This window comes from Orcinus orca, chromosome 6, assembly GCF_937001465.1.
Source record: "Orcinus orca chromosome 6, mOrcOrc1.1, whole genome shotgun sequence".
NCBI lineage: Eukaryota > Metazoa > Chordata > Mammalia > Artiodactyla > Delphinidae > Orcinus > Orcinus orca.
In genome coordinates, this window is record NC_064564.1 from 25652513 (window position 1) to 25665065 (window position 12553).

Below are 12553 nucleotides of genomic sequence, written 5' to 3' on the forward strand. Positions count from 1 at the left end.
CCAATTCTTTTAGAAAATTTGGTATTAAAAAAAGAATGAGTTATAATAGGGAGAAGAAATCTTCCTCAAGTGTAGTTTAAATATGGATCAGTGTTATAGGAAAGCATTTTCTTTAAGTGTCGGCACAGAATTGTTAGCCATGAACCTAATTCTTGCTGATTTACCTGTTTTTGGTCAATGCTTCTTTGACATGTTTTATCAGTGTCAGAAAATATACCTGGTTATTTCCCTGAAATACTGATGTGAAACTACTCAGTGTAAAAGCAGTTTTAGCCCCAGATTGTTACAGGAGCCTATTAAATTAGAATGTATTAATCTGCAATGTGTGGTTGGCTGTTCATCATGGCCCGATTTCATCTGCCTTATAAATGAGGTTTTTAATTTAGTAGCTGGACACTGAAAGAGAGCCTTACGCGTTTAGTAGTAATTATAGCTGGTAATGTGAACAACTAAAACAAAAGAATCTGGTGCACTTTCAATGAAATTATTTTAACTCATTGAATTCGCTGAGAATTCCAGTCTTGACCATCTATTCCAGGAGCACGCAGTAGGTGGCACCTAAAAGCTCTTTGGAGGCGAGCAGACGCCATTTAAGCAGGAGCATCTGCCGCTGCAGCAGCTGGCACAGCTGAGAAGTCCGAGATTGAAGGGGGAAGAAGGAGAGGGAGCTGGAGGACTGTGGGGCGGCTGTGACCACCCCGGGCCCGCCCGGGCTGGGCGGCGCAGGTGCGCGGGGGCGCGGGGCGCACGGGCGGGCGAGCAGCTGACAGCATCGTCACGGCGGCGCGAGGGAGCGCCCCGCCTGCCTGCGGGAGGAGCCCGCATCCTCACAGCCTGCGCTGCCCTGTCCTATGCGAGGCGAGCTCGGAAGAAGCCCAGAGCAGAGTTGTGTTCATCCTCAGGTAACCGATTTCTCTTCCTTTGCTGTGGCTTCGCTGCTTCTTCACTGGGGCACCGACGGCTTTGGCATCCTTGTTTGCCAGCCCCTGAGAAGGGACGCTATCTGGGAGGGCGAGTCAGCAATATAAAGATTGGGGTTGGCGAGGGGGGAAAAAGCTGCATTTCTGTATCCTTGTCAGGGAGGGTGAGCATGTTGGTACACTTTTCTAAAACATGTCCTTAAAAAGAAATCTGCATCGTGCACATTATTTGGGATTCCTTCCAAAGCAGGAGTTCGTGTTTTAGAAAATTCTACGGTGCAGGTGTTTCTATTAATGTGGAAGTTGATTTAATGGATTTAGGAAAGTCCTGAAAAGATGTGGTCCAAAGTGAGTGAAATGCGAGGCACGTTAGGGGCTGCTGTTTTGTTTCAGCGTGTTTTCCTACTAGACCGGAGCCCTTGGCGGGCTTGGCTGAGACTTGGCTGAGACTTGGCTAAATATTTTAATTCTCCTTTTAAAGAATGTGTTTCGTGACGTTACAAGTGTTTTTCTCCTGTTTCGTTGTTGTAAGAACAGAAGATGGGAAAGGCGCCGCATCCCATCTTTAGTTGTAAGATTGTGGTTCCCATTAAGATGACAATGACTGCTGACAGCTGCCGGGGTCGCCTGCAAAGCATTGCTGGCTTCTCACCATGTGGGAACCTGCCTGAGTCTTCCGTCCTGAAAAATGCTGTTTTCCTCCTTTAAAACTCCTATTCACGTTCTGTGGGGGTTTGGGAGACTTTTAAAACTAGAAGCTCTGTGAATCATGTTACATTCATTGAATGGTGAAATACACCGTTGTGGTGGAATTGTTTCTTCCCGCTGTGCAGTGACACAGCTTGCCTTCCTTAGGAATTTATTCTACATATTTGCCCACGTTGTTTTTTGAATGACCCCCTAACGTGTGAGAAGCCAGTCTTAGCATAGGAGACCTTTTTTGCTTTGAACTAAAAACTTAAAAAATATATATATTCTTTTTAAGGAAGATTTTCTAGGTAACAGTAAAAGGCTGGAGAATTTTACATTCCAAATCAGTCCAAATGTGCTTCTTTTCCAGTGGCATTTGGATTCGAAGAGGTGGAGTGGGAGGGAGAGAAAAGAGGAGGATAAAATTAGAATAAATTTAACAAATTTGTGGGGGAATACTATTTTTTTGGTTGTTGCCTGAAATTGCAAATTGTCAAGAATTCTATCTCTGGAAATGCAGGAGATCCTATGGGCTGAGGTAAATGAAAATCCATAGTTCATTTTATAGAAACAGAAGACACAAAGCAGGGAAGCATTTTCATCCCATTTAACACATGGCATTTAATTTGGTAATAGGGACCATGGTGCCTGGTGAACACAGGAAGGAAGGGGAGAGAGTGGTGATTGTCTCCACCATCGCACAGTATTGCTGCTCAGTTATCTCTGCAAGATGGCAAATATATGTGCACGGTTATTGCAGAAACCTCCAGAATCTTTTCTTGTTACATCTTTAATAGAGTTGTTCCAAAGAAGAGACTCAGAAAACACCTGAATTGAATTCCAAGTTGTGGAAGTCCCTTTTCAGCTTGTGTCTAGCAAGCTAGCATTCTCAGCAATCAGCAGTGCCATCTCACCATGAGAACAGAGAAGACTTTATTCATTTTATGCTGTGCATCTCCTAGAAACCACACCTGACTTTATTAGAAATGTATTATTTCAGGAGTAAATACTGTCTCTAATCTAATACCTGCATATCTTATTGAAAAACTAAAACCTTTGAAAAATAACAGGGTTCTTTTTTCAAGAGTGTAGCTGTGATAATAAACATATGTTCATTTTTCTAATTTTGTGACCATAGTTGATATATATTAGTATATTGGAAAATAACATTAATTTAGACAAAATCATTATTTTCCCCCAAGATAAAGGAAGTCAATTTTTGCAGTAGAGAATTTCTTTGTAACAAAGAGGAACATTTGCCTGTCTGGGTGAGGAGGTTGCCTGCCAGCTGTTTTAAGTTAAAATGGGCTCAGCGCTGACCTGTAACATTCAGTTCAGATGACCATGGTGCCCCATTCCCGCTTATATGGTGAATCGAGTCTATCTGTCTGTCTTGTCTGTCTATCATCTGTTTATCATCCAGCTATTAATCATTTATTTACCTACTTGGTATGGATGTTTATAATGGACAGATGTCTTTTTAAAGGCAGAGCTGATTTCTAGGACACTGGTTTTGGTTCTGATTTTTCTAGGAAAATAGCTGCTCTTAAAAGGGGAGGTGGTGATTGTCATGTTGTCACAATTGCTAACATTCTTTTACAAGTAAAATTGACACATGCATGCACATTTAAGGATTAACATAAAAATTATTTGATTTCAAATTATGTTTTAGTTTTTATTTTTATTATGTGGCTTGCAAGTCTGGCTTCCTTGACCGGGTAAGTACTTTTAAAGTACTCGGAACAAATGCCGTCTCATCCTCTCCTCCTTTGCTCTTGTCACTAGCAAATTCAGGAAAGGAAGATAGCTGTAGCTCTCTCCTTAGTGCAGTTTTTTTCCCATAAATCAGTACCGTCCAAAAGAAATAAAGTGTTTGAGCCACATGCATAATTTAACGTGTCTTAGTAGTCACAATAGAAAAGTAAATATAAGCAGGTGAAATTAATTTTAATAATATATTTTCTTTAACCCAGTATATTAAAAAATGAACATTTAAAGATGTAGTCAATACAAAATACTAATATTTTACATTTTTTATGTTAAGTGTTACACTTACAGAGCATCTCAATTCAGATTAGCCATGTTTCCAGAGGTCAATAGCCCATGTTGCTAGAGGCTGTTATATTGACCAGCACAACTATAGAACATTACACTTTTGACAAAACAATTTAAAAGCTGAAATATTAAATTAAACTGGTTACACACTATCAAAAATAAATATATAAATGATCTCAAATTGCTATAAGACCTGTGTCCTACCCTGCCCTGCGATTAAGTACTTGTGCAGTCTTGAACCTATTTTTACTACTTTATCAGTAAAACAAGAGGATTGGGTCAAATACTTCCCCTGGTTTTATGAAAAATAACCAGTAGATGTGAATTCAACCTGCAGGCAGCCTAGAGATCTACTGTAGCAGAAAAAAAGGGAGCAGACTTAGTGGTGGGCATTTCCATTTTGCACCAAGTTTGCTTTGGTCCAGTCCCTGAGGTCCCATGCCTCATTGGAGATCATTCAATTTTCATATTTAAATTACTTTACTGGACAAGTGGCAGCAAACCCACTGTAAAATCAAATAGATAACTAGTGAGCTAGTATTTAGATCTTTTAATATTATCCTTCACTAGCATGCATATCTTTGTTCGTATCTATCTGTTTCAACACCATTAAACAAAGTTTGGTGAAAGGTAATGCTTTATAATTGACTGATCCATGAGTACTGACTTCCTGAAACACAGAAATGAATACCTTAATGAAAAGATGTCAGTTTCTTCACCCAGTCTCTGGATAGCTTGTGTGATCAATGAGTGCTGGGTACCATTTCCATCGCATGGCTTTCTGCCCCGGAAATCATAACAGGACCTTTAAAGAGAGATTTTTTTGTGTATGAAAGGAGTTTATGCAATGTTTTTCTAAAACTAATTAATGTCTGGAAAGTGATGTTTTTCTGAGGAAATAAGAGAACAGAGGAACACTCCATTAGGCCTCCCTATAGTAATTTGTGTCTTTCTCTGTGTGTCTCTGTCTGTCTCTCTGTGTGTCTTTCTCTCTCCCTCATCCCTCTTCCCCCCACACCCCCTAACTTCCGAAGTTGGGCTCCAGAAGAGTACAGATATTCATCAGCATTTAGACAGAGAAGGCTTTGCAGGGGTAACTTATGTCCTCTTTACATTCAGAGGTGTTTTATTGGAGCACCTCTGTGACTTCTGACTTTGGAGTTTATCTTCAGATGATGCTGAGCAAAGAGGAAAAATGATCAGTATCCAGGACTCTGCATCCAGAGCAAAGTCAGGAGTTCTCTCAGGTCTCTGTTACATTAAAAATCCAGCTCAAAGGCATTTTCCTTTTGGTATAAACTTGAACTCATCTCCCCAACACCACCACCCAGCTGCCACCCCTCTCACCCTGCCACTTACATATACACCCATAAGAGCAGTGGGTTATATCATTGAAATAGTCCCCTGAGATTTAAAGAAAAGTGTTTGTGGAATAGTCCCCTACACTTAAAGAAGAATTGTGCTTCTCTTTTGAGGCCCCTTTGGGCTTCATTGGGTTCTTGACCACAGAGTAGTGGGAGGGCATCGCAAAATGTAAAACTGACCTTACTGTTTTTGTGAGGTGTATGTAAGTGTACATCTGTGTAAGGCCTGTGTAAGCTCTATGCAAGGAAAAAAGATCCTGGAAATGTTGAATGATAGAAATGACTGGGTGACCTAGATTTTGAAAAGAATCTAAATTTTCCAGGATATCATGACAACCACATGTTTATATATTTTTGATTATTCAAAGTAGATTTACAGATGGCACTCTGGGCACCTCTTCTTTGTTCTGCCCTTCTTTTAAATGTTAATTTAAATTCCTCTAAATATACCATCAATTTCAAGATGCAGAAATGAATCAGATTGTTGGAGCAACTATTTAAACATAAAGAATGAAAATGTAGATATAGAGAATGTTTAATGATCTCAGAGTAGGGAAGAATTTTCTAAGGATGATACCAAACTGGGATTCTAAAGAGGAAAAGCTTGTTAAATTTGGCTTCTCAGAAATTTAAAATTTCTGTCCAGGAAAAAGAAACACCATCGAAGGACAAATGGCAGCTGGGAATAAACATTTTCAACTTATTTAAGGTGAGGTCTAATTTCCTTAATAGAGTAGGTCTCAGATTTTGAGCATTCAAATCACCTGATGGGGTGGTTAAACCTGAGATTGCTGGGTTCAACCCAAGAGACTCTGATTCAGTGGGGCGATGGCAGTTGGAGCGTAGTCCCAGGTGAGGAGGACAATGCTGGTCTGCTGAGCACAGCTTGAGAATGGCCGCCTTGAAATAGGACAGATACGATCATTGCAAACTAATAGGAAACTGAGCAGAGCACAGGATCATGCAGGTCTCAAAGATACAAATTACTTTTAACATATGAAGAAATGCTCAGTCTCACACAAATTAAATAAATACAATTTAAACAGTCATGAGAAACAGCCTTCTTGTTACATTGGGGAGGATCCAAGAATTGATAATATAGGCCCACTGGGCTATGCCAGGTGCGAGGAACTAGCACTGTCACACACAATTAGGGGCAAATTGGTGGTAATTTTGGAGAGCAACTGGCAATCTCTACCAAATTTAAAATGCACATACACTTTGATCCAGTAGTTCCATTTATAGGAGGTTAGTCTACATGTAGACTCAAAAACGTGATGAGATAATTATATGTTTGTTGAGCAAAGAAAGCAGTCAGTGAGAAACTGGTTGATAAATGATGGACCATCTCAGGAGTTCTATGCAGCTGGTAAAAAGCACAATATGGCTCCGTATGTACTAATACGGATCTGCATGAACACTGGGTACCACACTTACATTTGTGTGTGCAGTGCTTCTGTCACTAATGAGCTGTCAGTTGATATCTATCCCTCTTTGCCTAGATACCATTTTGTTAACACCTGATACCACTAAACTCGTAACACATACTAAATGTTTCAGTACAAACCCTCCTTTCCCATTTGATTTGTGCTCTTGACTATTTCTGGTGATTGAAACAGAGATCATGTTGTATAAGATGCCACTGTGAGTTAATGTGAAAAAACAAGCCTGATCAAGTTAATGCATTGGAAATGACATATATATATGTCATATATATATATATCATTATATATATAATGTCACTATATATATATATATCATATATATATAATTTCATTTCCAAACATGACATATAGGTTTTTTTTTTACACTGATTATCATTTTATACTATTTTCATTCTTACATGGACATTCTGAGAATTTTCTCTCTGTCCTTTAGGACAATTCCAGGTTCCATTGAAGCTGTTCTGTTTCCATTATGGAAACACAAGCCAGGTTTGGGGCCCAGGGATCTTGGTCTACAACCCTGAGATGACCAGTGTGACCCAAACCTTAATTGCAGGGCTTGTACTAATTAGGAACTGTGAGTCTTTAACTCAGCATTGAAAGGCATGTGAGTCATAAACATTTTTGTATCATCTCATTGCCTTTTCCTAAGACCTGTGAAGACCAGCAAAATCAGAATTCCTACTCTGACTACAGTCTCATGTGGCCTGGCCCTTCACTGGTCAGCCTTATCAGGACACTTTTGCCCCTGGCATTGGGACTATGCTAAAATACTGATTCAAATATCCATGACGTAAGTATAACCCATGTTTTCCTACAAGCGGGTGTTATATTAGCCACCTGGTATCATTGCTCAGAGTTCAGCTTTTGATGTGGACCTTTTATAAGGCATCTCTAACCTTTTTGATGAATCAGAAAACATCACAGTCATCCATTATTCCCTGCCTAACATCATTGTTACATTTTTTAAAATAAATACGAGATGTTCTGAAAATTGCTTGGCAATATTACATGTTAGTGTAAAAAATCTTCCTCCAACATTTCATAATCCAGAGCTCCTTGTTCAGTTGTTTCTAATTTGGACTGGCCTGAATGTCTTACTGGGTTTGCTAAACCTGAGTTGAATGCAGGTTCTGCCACTTACTAGCTGTGCATCAGTGCACTGTTACTTTAACCACCTAAGTTCTCACTTCCCTTATCTGTGAAATGGGGCTGCTGATACCCAAATCAGAGACATTTTAAAGATCAAGCTTGTCTGGGACCTCTCAACACTGGCTAGATGGTCAGGACTCCTGGGCTGTGTTGGTGGTTCCTATTACAACCTGGCATGAAGCCCATTGTCTCATAGTTGCACTTTACTTCTGGATGGAATTCTGGCCTTTAGTTTTAGCTTTTCCTAATTTACCTAGTATGTACACTCTCCAATTCATCTAAAAATATTGACTTTTTTCTTTACATCTTTGTCTTTAAGCCAGACCTACAGGACTCCCTATTTTGTATCTGGTTAAATCCATGTTCCCTCCTTTACGAGCACTCTTTTCCTCTGGTCTTTGACTGAGCTCATCTCCCCTCAGGCAGTCCTGACTCTGTAACTGAACTCACAGTTTTGAGTATGCAAGAATATCCCTGCTTGATAGTTTTGTCATTCTGGTCTTGAGCTATTTATCTATGTAATGACTTCAGGGGTCCTGGCCTTGAAGCCTGCTAAGGACTGGTGGTGCTAAGGGCTGGTGGTTCTACGGCCTGTGTTACGCTGTCTGTCATTGGATTCTAGACACATCAGGAGCTATAGCCTTTTACAGTGAATTTTGTCGACCTGCCTAGTAACCAGAGAACAGACACAAGTATGTATTCACTGATTAATGGTTCCCAATTCCCGACTGTATGCCCTTGCCTTTTCTCATTCCATCAGCTTTGGAAATCCTGGATATTCTACACTCACCAAGGGCATTGCCCTCTGGTTTAGTCTTCTCACTCACCTTATGTTCAAATGTCATCCAAGTGACTTCAGTATTTTCCCTCCACCCCTCTTAAGCTCCACACCCACAGTCACAGGGGATCTCATCAGTGCTGGAGGCTCTCCCACTTCCAGAGAGAATCTTCTCTCTGACCACAGCAATCTGATTCTGCAGCATCCTTGCTCAACTTCTCCTTGAGCCTCTCCCAGAACTTACACTTTATCTTGCTAATATATTGTTACCTTCCCATTAACATTTAAACGTGTTCATGTCTCTATATTTAATCAAAACTGGGTACCACTCAGCCACCAATTCACAACCAGTCTCAGGAAATATTTCCAAGCTGCCTGTATCAATGTCTGCATCTCATGATCACTCCTCAACCTATGGCAACCTAGCTTCCGCCCAGGGTGCTTTTGGAGCATCTCTTGCTAGTGTCACCAGTGACCTTCATTGCTTCTCAACCAGCAGGTGCTTTTGTGTTCTCACTGTACTTTATGTCTTCCTACCAGTTTACATGGTCAAGCCCTCTTCTTTTTTGAAGTCCTCCCTTTCACTGGCTTCCACAAAATGCCCTTCAGTGCAGTTGCTTTTGTTTTTATTATTTGTTCACTCCTTCTCTTAATTCTTTGCAGATCCACTGCCTTTTCAAACAGTACAGTTTGGAGTCTCCTGAGGCTGTCTCTAAGTCCTGTTGTTTTTTTCTCTGTTCCTACAAGCCATGTGATCCATAGACTTGGCATCAATCCCTACCTCAGCACAGATGACTCCCACCTGTGCATTCCAACCCCCGCTGCTAGAGTTGCCCTGAATGCATTTCCACTTGCCCACTTGATGTGGGCCCTTGACTGTCCCAAAGACACTTGGTGCTCTGTCTGCTGAAAATCAAGCTCATGATTTTCCCCTAAAACCTGGCCTTTGATCTTATCCCAGCTCTCCAGTTCCACCAGTTGGAATCCTTAGGAGTTTTCCTTGACACTTCATTCTCTCTTACTCCACGTCTTAACTCTTTCCTCCACCAGCCGTCACTCATTGCTGTTGATGTCACTTTAACTGTTTTCTGTCTTTCCTGCTACTTTAAACTGTCTGTTTTGGGCCCTTTTTATTTTATTTTATTTTATTCATCCACTTTAAAAAAATTTTATTGGAGTATAGTTGATTTACAATGTTGTGTTAGTTTCAGGTGTACAGCAAAGTGAATCAGTTATACGGATACATATATCCACTCTTTTTTTTTTTTAGATTCTTTTCCCATATAGGCCATTACAGAGTACTGAGTAGAGTTCCCTGTACTATACAGCAGGTTCTTATTAATTATCTATTTAATGTATAGTAGTGTGTGTATGTCAATCCCAATGGGCCCAATTTATTATAATAGACTTCTTGTCCTCTTTATATGGTAAAGCCAGACCCCTTCAATGGCTGTGGGTTGCCCCCTGAAAGCCCATATGATCTTGGCCATGCCTCCCTTCTACTAGCTTCACCTCATATCACTTTCCTCTTGCTGGCAGTGATGTTCATGCCACCCTCCTTAGAGTGTTTGGCGGGCTCTGTCTCCACAGGGCCCTCACATGGTCTTTGTCCAGGTTTTTTAATACACTCCTGTAGCAGAGGGCCGTGGACGAGACCTCTCCAGTGGCAGAACTGCCCTGCCATTGATATAGTGGTATGGTCCACACTAGTCCTCTGTCATTGTAGCCTGGAAGCCACGTCTGAGGTCCCGTCCAGCCCACCACCAAAGCAGGGGTAACTACCGCAGGTGCATGCCAGGTAGAGACGAAGCCCAAGGTCTCTGCTCACGTTGCTCTCGCCTGAGGCACATGGCTTGGCCTGGCCTTCCCAGTTTGTTCATTAGAAGTAAAGCGCAGATTCATTCACACGCTGAACGTATTCTTATTGTGCACTTTTTATGGGCCAGGCAGTGTTCAAGCACTGGGGAGACAGCAGTGAATGAAACAGATAAAACCCCTCATGGAGCGTATAATGTAGTGGAAATAAACACAGTTTTAAAAAGGCAAATTGCAAAGCGTGTCAGAAAGGGATATGTGCTATGGAAAAAAATAAAGCAGGAAGAGGCTAAAGACTGCCAGGGTTGAGGCTAGAACTGTAAATTCAGATGAGGTGGTCAGGGAAATTCTCACTGAGAAAGTGACATGTGAACATAGGTGTGTGGGAGGTAATGGGGGAAGAGTGCTCCAGGTAGAGGGAACAGCCAGTGCAAAGGCCCTGAGGCAGGAGCATGGCAGGCATGTCCAAGTAGCAACGAGGAGACAAATGTGGCTGGAATGAAGTGAGCTGGGGAGGCAAAATAGTAGGAAGTGAGAATAGGGGTGGGGGCAGAGCCCTTCACCTGTTACTCTCAGGGAGACAGGGCAGCCAGTGGGTTTTAATCACAGGAACGATGTAATCTGGTGTCTGGGTGGGGAGCTGATTGGAGTGGCTCAAGGCCTGAAGCAATGACCACTTAGGAGGCTGCGGCAGTGATCCAAGTAAGAGGTGACGGTTGCTTCGAGAGTGTGAGGGCAGTGGGGAAGATGATTTGTGGCTAAGTCTGGGCATGTTTTGAAGATACTGCTGACACACTTTGCTGATGGGATGGACATGACATACAAGAGAACAAGAGGGGTTCAGGAGGGCTCCAAGGGTTTTGGCCTGGACAGCTGGAGAGAGAATGTGGGTACTGATTGAGATGAAGAAAATTGTAAGCAGTTTAGGGTGATATAGGGATTTCAGTTCTGCACATATTATATTTGGGATGTCCCCAAGGCAACAAAGTAGAGATGTTTGGGAGGGAGAGAGACATATGACTCTGCAGTTTAAGAGAGAAGCCTGCCCATGGGTATGCAGTTGGACATTGTTGGAATGTGGATGACAGCTAAAGACGTGAAACCCGATGACACCAATGAGAGGGTGATCATAGTGGGGAGTGGGGGGAGGTAGCAAGGATGGAGGTGTGAGGTAGTCTTACTGGCTTGTTAAATAGGAGTGATGACACTGACCCACCTCCCCTGCCACCACCCTCGCCCCGGCTGGACCTCCTGACTGTCTCCTGCCCCTCAGAGTCCTCAAGGAAGTCTTGGCACAGCGTGAGTCAGACCTATCACTTCTCTGCTCAAAACCCTCCATGGCCTCCTGTCCTGCTCACAGTAAAAGCTGCCTCTACACCACCCCCCATCCCCTGCCCATTACCTTGCTGGTCTCATCTACCTTCCTCCCTCCCTCCATTCTAGAATCCTCCCTGTTCCTAGAACATGTCACGCTAGCATCTGTGTTTACACCTGCTGTTCTTTCCCCTCCCAGGTATTCAGAATTCATACCATCACTGATCTCAAATCTTTGCTCTAATAGCAGCTTGCCAGGGAGCCCTTCTCTGGCTTCTGGCCACCTCTGATGGCCACTGTACCTCCTCAAAATGTAACTGAAAGATACTGCGTTGATGTATTTTGATCAAATGCACTCACACCCATGGAAACCCTTCATTTGAAAGACTTCTAAGATGATAAAATAATGATTTTCAAGTTTTTAATTGTGCAGATAAGAGAGCTTTTAAGGGAAACACTTGCATTGCTTTCGGTAAAATCATGTATAAAAATGCCTCCACCATTACATCTCTTTTCAAAATGCTCTCTCCATAGGACAGTTGTTTTTCCAAAGCAGGTACTGATCCCTCCCTCATGTTTTGAAATGTCATCTTTCTATTACAGGGATGGAGAAGGGTACTTATTTTTGGAAAATACCTGCTGTGTGGCATACTACTAACAGCCACCTGCCACCCAGAAAATGGTTATGAATGTAGAACAATTGCTTTTTGTGTAATAGAAAAACATGACTTGCCTTTTAGTTCTGCAACACTTATTGCGGCAAGATGACTAGTGAACCATCATGTAGTAGAAAATATTCTCATGGTGGTTCCTCATCTTCTTATAAAGTATTGTAAGGAATCTACTACATCGTAAAGATCTTATTTCTATATATTAAAAAATAAAATATCCAAATGCATGATATCCAGAAGCTCCTGCCTGCTTTTGGCTTCAGCTTCTTTGCTGCAAGAACTGACTGATGAACAATGCAATAAATTCATTTACCTCTGGTTCTGTCTATATAATGTCACCACATATCCT

The 12553-nt window shown here is 41.7% G+C and overlaps 1 protein-coding gene across 1 annotated transcript in view; it reads left to right on the forward strand.

Moving 5' to 3' along the window:
* The first annotated feature begins 653 nt into the window (after positions 1 to 653).
* Positions 654 to 12553, forward strand: part of DIRAS2 (DIRAS family GTPase 2) — a 29340-nt gene continuing 17440 nt past the window's right edge. The window contains exon 1 of the mRNA XM_033429638.2: positions 654 to 902. The gene's annotated coding sequence lies outside the window, so the exon portion shown is untranslated. The remainder of the gene's footprint in view (positions 903 to 12553) is intronic.